Source organism: Triturus cristatus, chromosome 5_1 (assembly GCF_964204655.1).
Source record: "Triturus cristatus chromosome 5_1, aTriCri1.1, whole genome shotgun sequence".
Taxonomy (NCBI): domain Eukaryota; kingdom Metazoa; phylum Chordata; class Amphibia; order Caudata; family Salamandridae; genus Triturus; species Triturus cristatus.
Window position 1 is genome coordinate 615,509,632 of NC_140587.1, and position 14,121 is coordinate 615,523,752.

Below are 14,121 nucleotides of genomic sequence, written 5' to 3' on the forward strand. Positions count from 1 at the left end.
CTCTCACCACGCCAAAAGGCCAGGGCCGTCCTCATGAGCGGAGTTGCCTGCGATCCTGTGTGCCTGCCGTACCCCGGCCCGCTGGACCCCGAACCCGTCAGGCCCGCCGCTGCACAGCCAGCCACACAGATCACCTTCCGACACCGGCGTGTGTCAAGGAGGGCCCACCACGTGCCTGTGCAAGCTCCAACCCGCGTCCTTGGCAGCCACTCAGACCATCACTGCCTCCACGACACAGGCCCGCTGTACTCCTTTCACGTTGACATACTCTACTGCCGCCTCCGGCCTACACCACGGTCATGCAGGTCACACATTTTGGACTGAGTCTTGATTACACGATAGCAGAGTACATATGTTCATTGCAGAGTTTACATCAGTGTACTCCCTTCGACGTGGTGCCACCAACTCTGTGCATAGCATTACAACCACACATGTCTGTGGACCTACGCGGACTATTGCCCTCGGCCTCCGCTGCGCACGAGTAGGTCACAGAATTGGAACTGAACATCGATTTTTCAAAGGCATATTACATATCTTCGCACGCAAGGAGAGGCGTGAGAGGATGACGCGTTGCAGTCCAGAGGGAATAGGATCATCGTCACGGAGGTGATCGAACACTACCGACAACTGCCCTGTTGCCACTAACTCTGCATCGTGAGACAACGACAGGTGTGTGTGGTCCCCTGCTGACTACTGTCTTCGGCCTACACTACGGACAAGTAGGTCACACATTTGGAACTGAGTCTTGATCATACATTGTCCGTGTATGCATGAAAAGGAAGATTCCACTTCTCTGTACTTCCTTTGGTCAGGTGGCAGCAACCATGTGCATTGCATACCAATGACAGGTGGCTGTGGGCCCTTGCTGACCGCTGCCCCCGGCCTACACTGCGGTCGAATAGGTCACACACACCTTCAAATTCAGCCTCCATTTATTTATGGAAGACTTTATGTCTTTGTACAAGCCTCATCGCAGACTGCATCTCCTTTCAGCCCCATTGCCAATATTTCTGTTCCCCGAGACCCATGGTCACTTTCTGGTTGGACTTTGGGGGTGACTGACCCCATGGACTTGGGGTTGTCGTTGCCATCATAGTGGTGATACTAGCTTTGTGGTGAAAACACGGCCGTGACATTTCACTCCACCATTTGCTGCTTCCGGATCACATCAGACCTTTCGCTTCATGCCCTGGAGGACACCTTCTACTGTCCTCCGCAACACTCCGCAACATACGCCTCGGACATTGATGAGGACCCGCTCAGGTCGCATGGCCCATCTGACTGCACCGCAAGTCACCGTCCCGTGGCAGGGTGCCTGTGCCGGCTGCTGTGCATCCGGGGCCACTAGCTCTGTGCTGGTCATGTCTGGGACCCCTTCTTCTGGGGTATTGGATGGCCTCTGATGTGATGGCCTTAGTGTCATCAATGCCATGTGTCTGTGGCCTCTGCGCTGTCCACTGCCTCCGGCCTCTACTGCAGTCCACCCGGGCTCAAACATGAAATCGACTCCTGACCTGCCCGGACAACGCATCACCGCAGGAGGCACACTCCACCTTCGCCAGGACAACCTCCAACCACCATCTGTCAGAGTCGAAACAGTGGTCCTGACAGACCTACGGAGTTGCAAAATACCTGTTGTGGATGCCATCATCAGACTGATACCCTGCTCAGCACTCCAGGTGCCACTAACTCAGTGCACCGCAAGCCATCGTCCATTACTGATTGTGTTTTGTGCTGTGGAGCGGCTGAGGAGCAATGTCATCTCAAGGAGTGTGGGAGACCTGGGATGTTGTTGAGGAAGCTGATGCAGGTCTAGCACACCCCACTGCATCTGCATCAGGAATATCTCGAAGGGACACAATCTGAGACTTTTTCTTCACATGAGCGCGCTCATCTCTAGTGCCCCAACCACAGTGCACTGCAACTCACGGACACTTCTGTTTGCATGTTGTGTGTCCTCTGGACCTTCTCCAGCTCCCTCCATGTTGCTTAGCAGTTGACTCTGTTATGCAGGTGTTTTCAGTTCCCGTTGCACTGGTGTCCACTGTTCAAGTGGTTGCCAGCACCAAGCACTCTGTGCGTGCTGGCTTACACTCACCCCACACACATCCAGCACAGGCGTCACTGTACATGTGGCCCTGCAAATAAAGGGGCCGGGCGCACGTGCCTGTTTCCCGTTGAACATGATATCTGCATGTGTCCCTGTGGTCTTGTTGTATGCATGAGGGCCTTGGGCCCTACGACATTACATTGTGCTGTGTACAGCAGATGCAGACATGTCACCGCAGCCAGCGGGTTGAAGCTTGGACATGTAGTTTTGTCATCACCCACTCAATTCCTAAGGGGAGTGGGCTGGGCCATCGTAGGCAGAGCCATTGTGGGTGTGTGACTGCTATTTGCAGGCCCCTGGGCGTGGTTCTGTACTGTACTGTACTGTACTGTACTGTTCTCTAGGCCTCCTGGATTGGCCTCCTCGGCACTCCGACTGCATTCCAGGTGGTCTGCTTGTGGGTCAGTTGCTGGTAGTGTTCTGTCACCTCCCTGACGCTGGTCTTGTTTTCCTGCGGTCTTCACCCCGTCTTCCTCTCCCTCTTCTTGGCCTTCCCCCGTCCCCGTTGTTCCTTGCTGGTGGTCTGTGGGGGTTGTGGGGTTCGCGCAAACCTCTGCGCTGGGTCAGGGTGCATCCATGTTGCTATGTGCTTTGGCTTTTTTCTGGTGTGTGGTTTCTTTGGTTTTTATGGTGTATTTTCCTGCCAGACGCGTGGTATTTGCAGGCCTGTGGCTGGTTTTCGCTACTTTTTGTACTGCGATTGGCCTCATCGCATGTTTTTTTGCGTTCGTATTTTGCATTTTTGCGGCGTGGCATTGGATTTTGCTCGGTCATTTGATGCGTTATCTGGTGACTATCGCATGCTACCGCCACGTTGTGAATACTTGGTTGGCACGGCGTAATTTTCCCGCGATGAGGTGCGATGTTGAGAGTTGCGTTAGGCTACTCTTGCGGTAGTTATCACACGTTCTTGTGAATATACCCCTAAAACTGGGTACCACTACTTCCATGTAAGGCAAAAGTAATAATTGTTGGTGAGTAGTATTTCGAATATGTTTAGCAGTCTATAGTTTAATGTCTGAACAAAAATAAGTATTTTAGCACTGTAACCTCTTTGTAATAAACGTGAAAATAACTAGACAATTATGTGTTACTTAAATTGTCTTTCATCGCATAATATCCATTACAATTTTGCTTTCCTTTTCGGCATAATTTATCCAGTTCGCTGCATGATTTTGTTTTCTACTGCTGCATAATTCCAGTAGCCACCACTACCAACATAGAACCGATGCCAACCATGCTCACTTCCACAACAGGCAGACAATCACCGATCACACAATATGCCATCTTACAAGCGCACAGGCCAGAGCCCTCTGTGCAGCACATAATAATTAATGCATAACTCACAAATATTTTCCACCCAACAGCAGTAGAGGGACCAACTTCAGCCAACACATATCAAATAATGGCCCTACAACCCACCACTTGTGCTCTACAAAGTTGAGGGCTACACTCACCCATGCAAAGAACAATCATTACACCTTCAAGAGAAGCTAAACATCATTCCATGCAGTGCATGGCTCAAAAAGACAATATAAGTGCATGTAGCAACCCTACACACCAACCCATAGATCCATAGACTTTCTTCAAGGTCTCCAAATCCTGCACTCTACACAATACCTACATCACAGTTATTATGATATACAGATCCCTCAAGCATGCTCATGGATTAAAATGATGTTCCAGATCTCATGCTTACTCTTTGACATCAACCTCAGATGAAAACTCCCCTGACATATTCATGTTCTGCTTACTCACTCCCTGTGATGCCCTAGGACTCAACAAAACGAAATGCACAGAACACAAGTGAGGAGGGTGCAGCTGCATACAAAACTTGAACATCATTACTGAAATCACACTACGCCAATGAAGTAACTATGACCTAAATGCCATCAATAGCCGCCAAAAGAGAAGATGCAAAAAGTGAATCCCAAAATTGTCTGGATTACATGCCAAAACAACATCTTCATCAAATCCAGTTTTACCCACATAGGCCATATAAAGCTACCTTCACAACGTACCAAGTATTAGCAAAACCAATAGGCATGTTTTTGGCAGCACCGCTATTGCCTTTCCAGTGCTTGTTTCGTTTGCTGTAATGTATTTTTAGTTTGCTGTACCAAGAATACAGCACATACAGCACCTGAAATGGTAAACTAGGGCTAAAATATAACAAATGCATTTTAGATGATCACTTGGCCCTGTGAATGCACACATGCAGCCATCTTGTAGAGTTTTATTATACCTTGTCACAAACCAACCTAAGGTGCTCACCTGTATGTGCATGTAGATGTAAGCACATACATGCACTGGTGGGCAGATGGAATTTTTATTATGAAGTACAATATAACCCAAAGATGGGTGCACACAAATGTGTACACACAGGCAGCCATCTTGGAATGATTTTTAATAAAGTATAACAAAAATCATTCAAAGATGGATACCTGTATGCATGCATGTATGTTCACATATAAACACCCATGGACAGTCATCTTTAAATGTTTTAGGCCGTTTAAGGAAGGGTGCTATTAGCAGTGCCCATGCAGAATAGGTGCAATATAAGCAGCAGTGGGGGTCTGCTAGTGGTGTTTTGGGAGTTAGAGGCCCTCGCAAAAGAAAACAAATGTGTAATGAAGGGAAAAATAATGTTTTTAAGGACATATTGTCCCACTAGTCCCTGCCCTGAAGGGGACTGTTTTTCTGTCAGAGTTGCATATTGGGCACAGGCAACATGCTATCACTCACAGGAGGAAGAGACAATGGCTGAAGTGGGTTGAACTATTGCCCTAGGCTGTATGCTGTGTCCAAAATGTGAATAGCGCTACAACACACTATGGGATAAAGAGGGCTAACTGAAAGCCCCTCTATGTATGTGTGTATATGCATGTGTTTTTTAATTGTTTGGAAACAAAAAAAGTGTTTGGCTAATGCCAGAGCTAAATATATGAACCTAGTCATTGTAGTGGCACTAAATACATGGCACAATAAGGAGAAACAATAGACTCACTGCTAACCACAGAGTTAGAATATGAAATGTAGTGAATACTACAGTGGACTACTTTAAATCATTCATTCATTTTAATAAAACACCTGGCTTTCATCATCCTTCAATTGTTGGATTGAAGGTAGATATTTGGAACTGGCTACTAGAGGGGCTCAAAAAGTCAATATTCATACAACATTATAGCCTTATAGTCCTCTGCTGAGGGCTATACCAGTTGTTGAAGGCCCTGAACCCAAGTTATAGGCCCGAGCCACAGGCCTTTAGCAATGGGTATATCCTAGGCAGAAGGGCTATAAAGCTATTCAAACATTCCAACCATCAAGGGTAGAATGTTCTAAATTAAAAAGGGAGAAACATGAAGACAACATTGGAATATTGGAGCTTCGGGCTTATACTGCCCATTAGAAGCCCAGAGCTACTCCATGTTTTCAATGGAGTTCCTAACATTATTCTAATAAGCATTAAAATAGCATATTCATTACAAAAATCATGAAAAGAGCCACACTCATAAATCTTTTTGCAGCCCAAATATCCATTTACAGGTTCATATGGTATAAAATGTTACGACTGTAGCTTCCATTAACCTCTTAAAAAGTGAAAGACTTACCCAGACTGTAGTTCATCCCTCTATCTGAAATCTCTCTATACGTTCTCACCTTATCTTTCTTCTCCTAGTATGTGTACACACAACTCAGTAGATGTTCTGTATGATGGGAAACTATGTGATAGCTAATACCTCATACTTTACATTATGGGCCATATTTACAAAGGGGTTGCATCGCTTTTGCTCAACGCAACATGGTGCAAAAGCAACGCAACCCCTAAGATGCAATTTATCAAGCCAGGCATAGCCCTCTTGTGTGGCCCTGAGAGGCATGATAAATCTGGAGTAGAGCATAGTAATTGCGTTACCCTGCCCCAGGGATACATTCCTCAGATGTTGCGTGGGTGTTCCCACACAACACCCATGGATTATGACAGATTCCAAGATTTACCAATACTGGTAGACCTGGGAATGCACCAAAATGCTATGCCTTCCCAGGGGAGGAGTAACAAGGAGAAAGATCTTCCAGCCTCAGGGGATTGTTTTTGTGCAGGAAGGTGCCCCTTCCTGCATAAAAACGATCCTGATTGCAACGCAGGCACCCGTGCACCACATCATGTGCCAGTGCTGGGAAAAGGCAGCAATGAACGCATTGCGATAAATATAGTGCATTCTTGACTTTTCCCTGTAACCCTGAGCAGCTGCGCTGCATTACTTTTTGATAAATATGGCCCTATATTCAGGCACTGCCAGAAGGGCCGGTCTTTCAGGTCTGTGTGGACAGCTCTTAGGCTGTTTCTGGGCCTGTTTTGTGGTCTGGTGTGCAGGTTTATACTGTTGAATTTCCCTGATATTCCCACAAACATTGCATGAAAAACACAGATGCATGCAGTCTTCTATATCTTGCAAAGCTATACAATGTGTCTTTAATTTTGATGCCTTCACCTATTTTCTGAACCAGCCCAATCCAACTGGAGTTACAAATCCCATCAAGTCCTGCATGAACACTGTGCATCCAGTGCTTTTGATCCGAAAACGTCCCCTTAAAGAAGCAGCTGACGTGTCAGGGTGAAGCAATGGGCAAAACTAAGCAGGAAGCGGTGTGGTCCCCCAAAACATGAACTGGGGAGCAATTCAGTTGCTGGTGTTACCAATGTCCAGTGCCTATGTGAACGGTAGCACGGGGATCCTGGAGGGATTATGAGGCCGTTCCCAGGCCCAATCATATTTAGCCTCCCACTGAAAATCTCTGTCGGCCACGTGACCAATTATTAATCCATTCAATATGCTGGTTAGAAAATTTAACAGCAAAAATTAGCTTGAAGACAATCAAGTGACAACCAGGTGACATCCCCCAATACAATGTCTATGCTTTAGTCAAAACAACGTTAGAAAATTGTGATCAGAAGATTGTTGATGAGGGTTACAACGAGGACAGATACAAAGAGGGGGCGCAAGTAAAAAAATAATAAATTTCGCATTAGTTTAAAGTAAGTGTTTAGCCTGGCTCATCCCAGGGCAGAAACTGTGCATCCTGATTATTGCATGCCCGTGTTGCTACTTGTTTCCTCAAGCAGGCGCCGGAAGACGCTGCCAAGGTTTATCACAAATCCCTTATTCCATTAACCTTGCTGAACTTTCCAACACCAGGGCGGCTGACAAACTCCATCTCCGTTCACTTGCAAAGGATAATCAGAATTGTCATCGCGTCCAGGAGGGTGGTAGACAAACAAAGATTACACCATCAATCAGGGGCCTCCTCCGCGCGCCTAATCACGGGCGCGCTCCCTGCGGAAGCATCTCTCTGGGCTCCAATTACACAGTGACAGTCGCGCGGGAACAGTTAATCCCCGTATGCAGCTGACCAACTGCCCTGCTGGAAGGAACTCAAGGCACTAGGAGAGGTTCAGCCTTGGCTATTTCACATCCACAATCACGCTCTGAAATCCGGGATTCTGCTCTTGCATAATTTCCATAATTAGCACAACATTTCACGAAAAGATTGTCAAATGCTTATGATCACCTTCATTGTCTTGCAAGTTCGTTGGTTTACAACAGTGTGAACATCACACAGGTCCAGGACTGAACATGCATGCCAATCAGTTTCATTTATTCAATTTTACATCATGGAGTACAGAACTTTGGTAGAAAATGCAAAAAATAAAAGGAAACTGCATTTACAAAACATATAAAGTCTAATAGAATTTCATTCCACAAGATATGTTAAAATAAGGCATCTTTAAACATAACCAAGATTTTTTCATAAAGACATGGAATCCGGACTGTCTCTCGCCAGATTGGGAACCCAAAGCAGCCCAGGTAATTTTGTAGGACCAGCCCCCCTGGGGGGAGGTAGCGGGAGGTGTGGGGGTGGAAAGGGGTGCAGGTGTAATTCTGCTTAAGTTACTGTAGGCCGATATTACCGCCGCAAAACCACCCCCCAGTAACAAACAACCGGCCCCCACTGCTGCACATCACCCCCCACCCTTCCAGCATCCAGGGAAAATGCCAGATACCCGCTACCCTCAGTCCAGCCCTGTCTCTTGCCTGACCGCTGATGGCTTTGGAGAAGGGAGTTAAGGAGCACTGACAGCAGGGTCCGTAGCAAAGTAACTTTTCAGAGGATGAAAAGAATCAGTGCTGCACACTTATGTAGACAGGTATTTTGGGTAAACTACTGTTCTATGCACAGTGGAACATAGGTCTGTTTAGCCCACTGCAGTAGATGATGATTTTCAGGGCCATCGGAATTATGCAATTCTGCGGCACCATGATTGTGGATTGGCCACAGTTCCACATACTCCATCATCTGATGCCTACTTTGCAGGTTTTGACAAAAAAATTGCACCTAGCTCCAACAGATCAAAAGTTACTACAAATGTAGCAACATGTGTTTCCATGCAGTGGAATGCCCTTCCCAAAGAGTGACTGGTCATCTTTTCGTAGTTTATTCCTCTATTTGAGTATTTAAGTGCCCACAAACAGCAGTCAGATGCCCTCAGCAAACCTTTGGCAAGACAGTGTTAACATGGGCGAAGATTACAAAAAAATGAATTAATACTGTCACAAAATGTGCTGCATTACACTGCATAAGTTGCCTTTTGGGGCCGCATAGTTCAGTCAACTCGGTCACATAATTGGGTGAGCTCCTGCTGCATAATTCAAGTGGTCCTGATGATTTGCTATCTCACATGTTCCCTCCACAGGGCTAAGGGACAGGCCCATGAAGTTACACCCTCCAGTAGAGCCACATGTCAGAGCAATTTAATCAAGAACACAGCCACAAGGAATTCCATAGTGGTGCAGGGATGAACAACATAACACGTAACACAACACGTGTATTTGTAAAGCGCACGTTCACCACTACGGGTATCTTGGCGCTGAATAACAGATGTTTATTGTTACCCAACTCAATGGTACTCATTTTATCGACCTCAGATGGATGAAAAGCTGAGTGGACCCGCCGGACAACACCTACCATTTCTCAACAGGTGCCTCCTCAGCCCCCAACCGGAGGCCGCACGCACAAGGGGGCACTGCTGGGGGCCCCCAAACATGCTTTCTGACATTCTTTCCATTCAATTCCTCCTGTTTGGATGACTCCATTTTTGTTGGCTTTAGGATTTTGGAGACTTTACTACTGCTAACCAGTGCTAAAGTGCATATGCTCTTTACTCTGTACTCTAAACATGGTAACTTGGACTTATCCAAAATTGGCATAATTAATATACTTATAAGTCCCTAGTAAAGTGCACTATATTTACCCAGTGCCTGCACATTAAATGCTACTAGTTGGCTCTGTTAGAATATCAAAGCCGGTCTCGGAACAGGTTCCAGACATTCTCTGAAACATCCTCTTTGGAGTCTACAAGTGAATCTGAATCAGGTAAAGGTCCATCAAATCGAAATGAATTAAGGCAAAATTCTTTTTTAGATAAGGACCTACCTCAGAAGAAAGTTTGCTTCAAACCTCAGCCTTGGAAAATGTGCACATGGTGCCAATTGTACAAAACATACCCAAGACAATCATTGTGAATCTATCGGACAAACATCTTTCGAAAGAAGAAGAACAAGTCCTCCAATTAGGATTGAAAATTGTACCAACATCTCGTTCAGACTTCACCAGGCTGAAGACGGAAGTGATGGAATTCTTCCGTAAAATTCAACTTAAGGCATTCTTTTCCTCCTTGGAGACTTCACCTATTCCAGAACCATCAGGTTTGGCAAATAAGTCCAGCTTCATTCCACCAGCTCATACCATCCCTAAAGAAACTTTACCATTTGAGCAGGTCATCCCTTTTTCTATTCAACAACTTGAGAAGAGAAAATCTGGCAGTTTAAAGAACCTGACCATTGGGCAACACAGAGCGATACAAACCTCGAAGGAAGACAACTCTATAGTCATTAAACAGGCCGATAAAGGGGAGCACTGGTTGTGTTGCCAAAAGCGATGTTTTTAAACGAAGGACATAAGCAGGTCAACAACCTTTCCTGCTACAGACCGACCCAAGAGGATCCTTCACGTGAACTTATGGAACAAATAAGCCAAATAGTCAAGACGGGCTTTGAAAAAGGAATTGTCGGGACGAAGGAGTATGAATTTTTCATTAAGAAACATCCAAGCACTCCAGTCATTTACTTCCTCACATAAATTCATAAGCAATTACCTGAGCCCCCGGGAAGACCGATAGTATCAGGGTGTGACTCGATACTGGAACCCATCTCTAAATACGTGGACACATTCCTCAAAGAGTTTTTACCTGAGGTCCTTTCGTATCTACAGGACACTATAGACTTTATTAATAAAGTCGAAGATACCCTTTATGACCAATCCCAGCAATGGCTTGTCTCCTTTGATGTGGTTTCACTGTACACCCAGATTCTGCAAGATGAAGCACTTGAAGCAATGGAATTCTTTTTAGAAGCCAGAACATGACCACACAGATTTCCCACGAGTTTCATCATACAACTAGCTGAAGTGGCACTCAAGAAAAATGTCTTCGGGTTTCAGGAGACATTCTACTGGCAAATCAAAGGGACAGCCATTGGTTGTCCCTTTGCTCCAGAGATGGCCGTACTTTATATGGCTAAGTTCGATGACAAATTTATCTATAACAACAACCCAATAAAGAAGAATCTTGGTCAATGGTATCGATACATTGATGATGTTTAGTGCCTCTGGAGTGGTACCGAGTCAGAATTAAACAACTTCCACGACTGGCTCAACCATCAAAATCTTGACATCCAATTAACCTTAACTAAGAGCCGAACAACACTAACTTTTTTAGATGTGGAGGTCTTTCTCCATCAGAACAAACTGGCTACTACGCTTCACAAAAAGCTGACAGACAAGAATGCCATTCTGCACTAATGCAGTTTCCATCCCAGGAATCTCAAAGACAACCTTCTTTATGGGCAATTACTCAGGATCCGAAGGAACTGTTCCCGCAATTATGATTTCTAAATACATGGAGAGGCGTTCTGCGAGCAGATGAAGGAATGGGGATACCCCAAAAAACTGTTGAAACATGCATTCAAACGGTCATGGTGCACACCAAGAGTGTCTTTGTTCATCAAAAAGATCAAACCCAAGATGGAGAATTTGGTGTGTGTTTCGACATATGGACCACACACAAATGCATTACGGTCAATTATACGAAAGAATTGGCACCTTATGCAGAATTCTGACCTTGTGATTGATGTCCCTCTCTTCGCTATGAAGAAGAATATGAGCATTGGACAAAGAATTGTAAGAGCAGACTTACCCCCTTCCAGCAGAAAAAAAGAACTCAGAACACTGTTCAATTTGAAGCCGTTGACGGGGCACCATAAATGTGGTACCTGCATGAATTGTAGTAACACGATAGTGGGTACTGACTTTATATACAACAATATTATGTGGACAAGGAAACAGTTCTCCAACTGTAAGACAAAAACCGTCATTTATTCAATTGTTTGTCCCTGCCCAAGAATTTACATTGGTAAAATTATGTAAGAGATTCATCAACGCGTAGCGCAGCACCGATCAAGGATAGAAAATAAAATTGTAACAGCACCTATGGTGAACCACTTCATTGACTGCAATCACCATGAACTTACGTTTAAATGGACTGTGCTATCTGTCATCAAACCATCACCAAGAGGGGGTGACACTGAGGCTTCACTGTTAAGAAAAGAAGCCTACATGATAGCTGTTTCAACAGCACCACCAAAGGACTGAATGAATTGTCAGAAATGGGTAGATGTTGAAACAGTTCCAGTCCTGGTTTTGAATTTCCTGTTTGCACCATGATTCAAACAATCTTTGGAAACATGCATATACATTTTAATACCAATGTACACACAAACCTTGAAAAAGATACATATGATCTATCCTCTCTTTGGATAAGATTCACTTGTTGCACAGTTTACTTTTCATAATTTCACAAACTCACTTAACCATAATGCAATGGGACCAGGTCACTCTTTAATCTTCCTGTGACCCGGAAGCGTTTTCGAGTGAGAAACTGGGAAGGAGACACAATGAGATGACTGGTACAGCCGATTACACAAGAAAGACTATGCAAACTTTCACAACACAGGTGCGCAAAATTTTTTAACAGAATAAGACACACGCTGACACGCCGGTTTCTGTTTTCACAGAGAGACGCGATGAAGTCCGTTTCTGTGTGAACTTTAAAGGAAGCAACCTTGTTTACCGCTTCATGAATTAAGCAGCGGAGCGGCCCCGTCTGGCTATTGGTAATTATTAAACCGACTGAGATCTGAAAGGAAGCATTAATGAAAACATCGCCGGCATGGCAAAAGTATGTGTTGTCTCTTGCCCTTAAAGCCATAATGTTTTTAATCAGATACTCTATTGATGTAGCACTCATCTCATCACAATCTTTTTGGAACGCCCTTCTGAAGCCCAACTAGGCTTCCAATTAACTGGCACCAAGCATTCCGATATCTGTAGTAAAAGCACCACCCGACTGGGGCAAGTAAGTGCCTTTTCTTGTTCCTTCCGTGACAAAATATTAACATTCACCAAACCATGTACATGACTGATGGTGGATCCGTTTTCATTCTAGATCGTGCCAACCTACATTTTAACTTGCCTCTTCTCGCCGGCAACGTGCAAATTTACTCCTCTATTCAAACAGGTACTTTTGAGAAAAATGATCCCATATTTTGAGTAATTGGGAAATTTCGAGTCTCTCCTCATCTATAATTCATGCCCCCATCCTTTGTTCCTTAGATAAACCAGTTCACACCCTGAAGAGAATCCCGCAAACCACCTTGGGGATCAAAACACGTCGGCATTAAACAACACGGGGACTTTCGCATTTAATTAAGTTTCCCACAGTAGAAATGTTCTTTGAATGGTCTCACTACTGGGTCTAATGTTTTTTCCCCCGTGGGTAGCAGCTTCTTAAATTGGTTACACAATGTGGATGGTAAAGGATGTCCTTGTAGCTGCTCCTTTTGTGAACCAAGACTGGTGAGATAATGTTTAGCTAAATCTTGTTATGTATCACTCTTCATGTATTGTTTGTTACATCACATTACCTCATCACAAAATCTGTATGTTTTTGTTTTATTTTTTTGACTTAATATGTATAATTTGTTCTTGACTAAAATGTATCCGCACTTACCTGACCTATGATTATATGCGGAGTAAAGTGCATAGAATGAAATAGCAAATAAATGCTTCAAGCCTATATCAATTGAATTGATGGCCTTAGGTCTGTTAAATTGGTTTAGCAGCATTAGAATGTGATGGCTAGGACACCTTTTCTCTTAGTGTAGTCTAGTTGGCATGCAGCAGTGACTGTGCCACCCACTCGGTAGCCTTTCAAACATGGTTCAGGCCTGCCATTGCAAAGCCTGTGTGTGTAGTTTTAAACTGCCATTTCAACCTGGCAAGTTCACCTACTTGCCAGGCCCAAACCTACCTTTTAATTACATGTAAGTCATCTCTAATGTAGGCCCTAGGTAGCCCCATGGACAGGGTGCAGTGTATTTAAAAAGTTGGACATGTAATGTTAAGTTTTACATGTCCTGGTAGTGAAATACTCTTAAATTAGTTTTTCAGTATTGCAATGCCTATCTCTCTCACAGATTAACATTAGGATAGCCTTAAACATCTTTTAAGTGTAATTTCCAAATGGAAGAAGATAGAAATTTTGAGTTTGATGTCTCTTAACTCACAATTTAGAATCACATTTAATGGCGAAGCCGGATTTGAAATTGTAAGTCTGACAATTCCAATTTTAGAAAGTTGGCAATTTCTTACTTTAACCATTTTGTGCCACTGCCTGCCTCTGAATACATGTCTGGGTTGGATGACAGCTGGACTTTGTGTATTCCCTCTAAACAATCACACAAAGGGAGAAGGGGTGTGACATTTGCACCCTGATGGCCCATGACCAGGCTGATGGGCCTTCCTGAGGTAGATTGGGAGGAATAAGCTACCACTGG